We start from the raw sequence: 7,386 nt of genomic DNA, 5'->3' as shown, positions 1-7,386 counted from the left end.
TGGACATCTTGTACTTCTTCGTCTTCATAATCTGACGTAGGCATGTAAACCTGTACCACTACAGTAGCTACGGGTTTAGTATCTATCTTCACCATTACTATACTTTCATTAAACTGCAGGTAGCTTTAACACGCATCCCGGCGCTCTTTCTAAGCATTATGCCTACTCCAGCATTACCATTTAGCGATCCCGTGTGTATCATTCTGTAGCTTCCACTTGCTATTAGGCGTAAACTCAGTCATTGCCGTTTGTCACAATCGGTAGACTTTAGGCCTATGTTTAGTTATATTCCATATCTAATGTCTGCAAAAAAAAACTTCGAATTTAACTTTCAGCAAGATTCCAATGAAAAATATGTGTAGCTGGTTTAATGATGTGTACGATTTTCTAGTGTAGGAATTGCTAAGCTCCCCAGGAGAAAATTGCTAGCCTCATACCTGTTGGGAATGTAAGATGCAGTAAATAGACAAAACAAAAAAGTAAGCTTTTCTTACTTTTGACAAGTATTTATGTAAGTGTTATTTTCTTTCTTGTTCCATCTCTCCCTCCCATGCTGGCCTGAGGAGCCTATGGATTCCCACCTAACTTACTCACTCGTGTGGCCATGTGAACTCATGATGGTTTTTCGCCTCGCAAACGAACCGCATTCACTCTTCTGTCATTTCTATTTCCAGTCCACATCTCTTTACATCCTTTGGCACTTTGTCTCTCAAACGCAGTCTTGGTCAATCGCTTGTCTTATCAATTGGTCTACAGTTAACATGCTGTTTTATCATACCGGCTGTTAGTTGACAATTTAAAGATGGGAAAATATAGCGACTAAAAAGAAATGGCCAGAAACAGGAAATAATGGAGACAGCGTTGGCGCAAGGGACCTACCAACAGGCAAAACTCCAGATGATGATGATATCCATCTTAAGAAATTGCTTTTTATTGTTGCAATTATATCTGGCTCACTACATATAAATCTCTCTCAGTTATCGTTTTATTTCTGATTCATAAAACTACCCTTCCTATACCCTTAAGCAAGGGTAGACGGAGCGTATTTTAGAACATTGGCGGGTAGGCCCTATCCTTCCTGGATTTTGTAGGGTAAAGGCAGATGAAGGGTTGGGCCATTCTCAATGAAGGGTAAAGGAAGGGTAGGACTAATATGAAAACAAAAAATCCATAAAATAATATGAAAATAAAAAAATCGCAACATAATTATCGCAACTAAGCTATTACAATCGCAACTAAATTAAACGAATGGGGATGAGTTGTAACAGTGATTTCTAAAATTAGAAGACAGAAAAAAATTACCCTTCATGTGGACTTGAATCCGGGACCCACACACCGTGAGACCCACGGCTACCAAGGTAACCTTGCCTATTATATATTTATTTATTTGTTTCAGAAAATAACATCGGCATTCAAATCCCGAACATCACTCTCGCCATGTCTCCTTGACAGCCACATAGAAACATTAAGTCCTTTTCATACAATTATAGCAACTACGTTTCCTTAGAGGACTTTTAAATATTTGTTGTGCATCCCGTCTAGCTTTGCTATCAAAGGCTGCTTATATTCTTTTACAGAGAAGAGGTTCCAAGGAAGGATGGACGAAGGATAATCCTAAACTTGCCTTACCGTTGATTCAGTGTAGAGGAAGGGCAGTCAGATGGCAGGGGAAGGAGTCCCAAGGAAGGGTGTACCCTTACCTTACACTCAATAAATGTTGGATGAAGAACATGATATTAGAATGCCACTACATTTCCGGGTCCGACAGAAACGACAAATTGAGAGAGATATGAGAGAGAGATAGAGAAAAAATTGATTACTTCGGACTTGATCCCTCGCAAGATTTTCATGAAGTTACAGCGCACAGTATAGACCCACTCGGCTACGGAGCCACGTATTGTTCAAATTTCCCTCCCACTGGTGCAATAGAAAATACCGAAACTCGATTTCAAAACTGGGGCGAAAGTGAAAGCGCCGCTCCATTTGTTGCAATACTTTTGAATCCGACTGTACACGGTTGGGGAGGTCAAGTCTTCACTGATTTGTCTGTTATTGGTGTCCTTCTTCCTTTTAGGCAACTCATTCGATTGATGATAGGATTCCAAGTTTTGCTCAGGTTGAAACCCGCGTCTCTTTTCATTGTATTCTTTGCGAGTCTTATTTCAATCGCCTCCTTGGTAAGCATCCATTATCCTTGACGAGGATTTTCGTTTCATTGAACTGAATTTCATGATAGCGTTTAATACAGTGGTCGGCCACGGCAGATTTCTCCATGTATCCAAACCTTTACTAACTAAGAGCTGTTTCTGGGATAAATTAAATTTCAAGATTTCTCATTTGAAAAATTTGAAATTTTTTTACTCAATCAAATTTGTTGTGGCAGCTACATATGTCGCCATTAAACTTTACAGGACAATAGAACATGTAGTCTTTCCTGCATAGAGCTGAAAATGAATACATTTTTGACGTTACATGGAAGAAACATCGGGTTATAATGTCTTTAAGTCCTGTACGTCGTCGAAGGGCGAATGTGCTGTTTGCCGGAACAAAGCGTTAGAATTCTTTTTTTTGTCTGAATGAGGATATCGCGCATTTGCTATCGCGTCCCTCCGCGTACGTGAAACAATGCAGCTTTCCTCCGATATATACTTAGAAACTCAGGCGGGTGCTGGCATGTTGCGGAAAAAAATGTTTTTCTTGAGACAATGTCATGTTTCAAGCATTGCTTGCCCCTAATCACCCGCGAATGTTACCTCGGAAAAATATTTTACGCATAGAATTCCTAACCGAGCTTTTTCTACCGATATGAAAATAATGTTTATTACTCAAAACTATGCTTTGTATATTTCTCATTTCGTCCCAGTTCCGATTATACTTTTTGCATACTTCTTTCCGAGTAACCTGATTCTCAATAAAATTTGCTTCTCATCAACTCCGTAAAATGTTTCACAAACCAAAAGTATCAGAATTTTTTTTAAACATTCGATATTCGCATGGATGGGAATTCAAAAGTACCTGTATCACAAAATTATCATCGAGTTCCCGAATAAAAAATTTGTTACTGGATTATTTGCGCTGGCTACTGGATTCAAGGTTTCAAATGAGTTGACTGAAACAAATCCGAATCATCTCCAGTTCAAAGAAGAATATGATTACTTAATGGTCTGAAATATAATGCATGCAAATACAACAGTATTTTTACAAGGAAAATAAGTTCCTAGAATCGCCAATCTCATTGCAGACAAGCAGTTTACAAAGTTTTTGGTCAACCTATGTCTCGCCTCTCCGTACCAGGGGCGCAGCTAGGAATTAAGGCTGGAGGGGGTTTTAGGTGCAACTAATTACCGGGGTGTGTGGGGGTATGGAATACCCACCTGGATAAGCGGTAGGTGCGAGATTAATAAATTGCGGAATTATAAGATAAATGGTTCAAAATGGTGAGTTTTACGGCTTTCCGAGGGATATTTTATTGATCCTTACACTATTCTATTAGTAATATCAATCCAATTAAGTAAAATGGATTACAATTAAAAATTTCCCTTAGCTCTGAGGGGGGGTTTATCCCCTAAAACCCCCCCTCGCTGCGTCACTGCTCCGTACTAGTACCTGGCATGCGTTATATACGCTATCGAATAAAGCTGCGCTAAAAGCTATCGCTACACCATCTTTGTTCCTAATACATGTCGAAGATTCCAATGGAATACTTTGAGTTGGCTGAAAAATTCCACTGACAAGGGCATTGACCTCTCTCAGTTATGGTAAATTTGAGATAGATAGGTATGTGAAGAAATATGCCCATAGTTCTTGTGCTCAACCTTGAGGTAGTTCAAGGGCGTCATTCGGCCCAGTTCGTTCACTTTGTTTGCATCGTCTACTGGCGCCAAACTTGCCCGCGGCAATTTCTTGAACAACAGTCTACATTTTGGCCCAGTCCGGGATTCCCGCTTACGAGCCAGAAAGTAAATATAAACGCTTAGGCTTAAAAGGCGGATTTTTAGATAATTTCAGCTTACTAAACCTAAACTATTCGGAATGTTTTCTACATTCAATTATCACATGGGTGGGGGTTAAAAATTATACCCCAAAATAATATTTGAATTCCCAATTTTAAAAAATATCTTGTAGGGGTATTTGAGCTAGCTGTTATATTCGAGGTTCCGAATGAGTTGACTGAAACTAATATTCCGCAGTAAAATTTTTGTAATTACAAGGAATAGCTTAGAAGCAGTGACGTAACTATGGGAGTATAAGGGGATAGATCCCCCCTAAAGCCTCAGAGAAATAAAAATATCACTTAAAAATATTGTCTAGTTTTGACACATAATAAATTCATCTGTTTGAAGTTAAATTTTAAGTGCCAAAATGATGTAAAATGTATTTCCAGGCATGTCATTTTTCAAAAATTTTCCCGACCCCCGTTGCCTCGGGGGGGGGGGGAGGGAGGGCCACCCCAGGCCATACCATCCCCCTCTTCCCAAAGCATATTCCTAGTTACACTAATTCTTAGAAGAGTTATGAATTTGATGGTCAGATCATCATGAAAATACATTTCGTTTAACATCCCTAATTATATCTTATTTCTACATGAAACTCAGATCAATTTTGCGAGTGGCGACTTTTTAAAATCCATTTAAGTGCGCGGAGGATGACAACAAATTCAGAGGCAGACTTAAGGATCCTCTTTTTTAATACTCATAGCTGAAGCAGTTCACTTCGAGGTGTCAAGCTGGCTTTAGGGAGCCACCGAAGATAATATTTTGACGAAATCATGTCGCGTTGTGTTAGTGTGCATCCGGCTTTCGACCTTGACTGCTTCTGTTCAATGACATCCCCAATTGAACGTCTGTGCCCGCGTTGTTCGTCTTGACAGGGACACACCAATGAATTAGCACCACTTCATTTGTCTTGGCTTCCCCGTTAAGATCCGTTAGCCCTATTAAAATTCATCAGATCGCCGCCCTACGAGTCGGCGGTGACAGCTTTCAATTCCTTTCCTGAAAAGTCATAAGCAATCACTTGTGTTGGTCTTACGCTGTGACCACATGTCCCATCGCATGTTAAATAGGGTGGTGTATTTGGCTGACGTTATCCTGGGATAGGTTTTAATGTCGTGACAAAAGTAGTGCGTTTTAGCGCAGGAATTTCTATTCAGAGCACAAAACTGGCCTTGCCAGGAACTTAGACGTGTATACACAAAAGAAAGAGAATCCAATTTCATATAGGGCGGTTGAAAAAATTTGCAAAGGAAATACTCGAAACTATTCGGAGCACATTCCCTTTGGTAGACGTTTATAACTTCCGTATACCTTAATACGTAATCCCTATTTACGTTCACCACTGATACAAAAAGTAAATAGACAGAGGGAAGCGTTACAATAGACGATTGAGACAATAGATGGGCTATCATTTTATTCTACCTGGATCCTACCAAATGAAGCTAGAATGGACTTTTAAAAAACCTTTTCAACATTTCACAGTTTTATTGAGCCGATTATTAATAGTTATTAATAGTTTCCGTAATCATGAGCGTATCCAGCGGAGGCCAGGAGCCTCCCCCAAGCACCTAGAAGCAATATTAAATTTATTTCAAAACGAAATTTTTAAACAAATTTACTTTATATCCTAGAAAATTGATAGAAGTATTAAACATGTAATTAAAATTAAAATATTTTTAATGATAAATATTTTTATATAATTTAAAATAAAATATTTTATGATTAATAAATATCCGAGCAAAAAAAATAAAAATCAATAAATTTATAATTTTCCTGAAATTTAGGTTTCATAACCTTTTCTGTGTTACAACTTGAACGACCACGAGTTGCCCCCCTCTAGTTTTTATCCTGGGTATGCCCTTGCCCGTAATGATGACTCAGTGCTGAAACCGGTTGAGCTATTATCCCGTGTTGAATATTACTGGTTGTGAGTTTTTATTAGGACCATAATGTCGGAATTTCACAATGTAGGCCCAGAAGCTGTCGAGTCAGAGCTCAAAATAGACTTTAATGGATATATGCTGGATAGAATTCATTTTGACACAACATCCTCCTTCCGTCAACAACTGATCTCACAATCCCTAGCGGAGTAAAACGGTCCTGTTAAGTTTTCTATTTCTTCCGGATATATCACATAATTTTTAATCTCAAGACTTCTTAAAATTATGTATCTATTTTTTACATATTCACACACGCATTATATTCAAAACTTTGCTCATACTAGAAATGTTAACATTGATTTTATTGGCTTCATTGATTTTCCTTGATAAGCTGTAGTTTTTCCTTAGAATTTTATTTCTTCTTGAACATATTCCAGCATCATAGTCGCCATAACCGCTTAAGCATGAGAGAAAATGTTGGTTTTCTATTTGTTTATTGCCTAAATCGATAGATTATTATTCCTGTAGTACGTATTTCACGCTTTTAGACTATATATAGAATCTTGATCCCTGTGACGTCACGTGGAGTGGCATCGCATGCCGCCAATCTGGCCTTTTTCAAATGAGGTTAAAATTGACCATTAACATTCGTCTGAACTGAGATTTCTAAAACCAAATAATTTGTATATTATGAATACACTAACGGTGGGCAACGAATTCAATCAATGCCCTTCGTTTTCTGTGATGAAGGAAACTGTTCTATTACGGCAAAAAATACTTCATAAAACCACACAAGCACCTTTGCAATAGACAATATTTACCCTTATTTTTACCCTGTTGTGTCACGTAAATAGAGAAGTATCCGTCATATACTTCACTCTATTCCTTGTTCTATTAATAAAGGGAAAATGATAGGCAGCAGGATTTAAAACCCTCTGATAAAGTTAGAAGAATTATTTTCTAAGCGTAAATATGGTGCGTCCTTCTAATCACGATTCTGTTATTAGCATCATGCTTTTCTATGCTAAAGCATGTTTAGAAAAGTAATCTCATTGAATTTTAGCAAACGAGGCAAAGGCTCAGATATATCCGCCAGCAGTTCTGGTGCAGAAGGAAAAAAATGCAACTTATTGAGCAACTTTTTATGAATTATGTAGCAGTGGCGGATACAGATGGGGGGCGCGCGCTGGTCCGGCCGTATTGCCAACCATTGAAGAACCAGAATTGTGACTTTTTTATATCATAAGATGGCATTGTCTTATATATGCGTATAATCACTTTAATTAAAATTTTATTTTCCTCTGCCTGTGACTTGATTATTTTTTATCACGATAAAAGTAAAGGCAACTCAATATATCTTTTGCGCCCCCCCCCCCTTTTGAGTGTTTTCTGTATCCGCCACTGTTATGTAGTGAACTTGAGCAACTGTATCTCCTATTAGTCTCTGATTATATTTTGAATATGAAAACAATTCTGTATGTTTCTAATATCTCATTTGTCCCGATTCACTC

This window comes from Ischnura elegans, chromosome 12, assembly GCF_921293095.1.
Source record: "Ischnura elegans chromosome 12, ioIscEleg1.1, whole genome shotgun sequence".
NCBI lineage: Eukaryota > Metazoa > Arthropoda > Insecta > Odonata > Coenagrionidae > Ischnura > Ischnura elegans.
Note: the sequence above shows the minus strand (reverse complement) of the source record.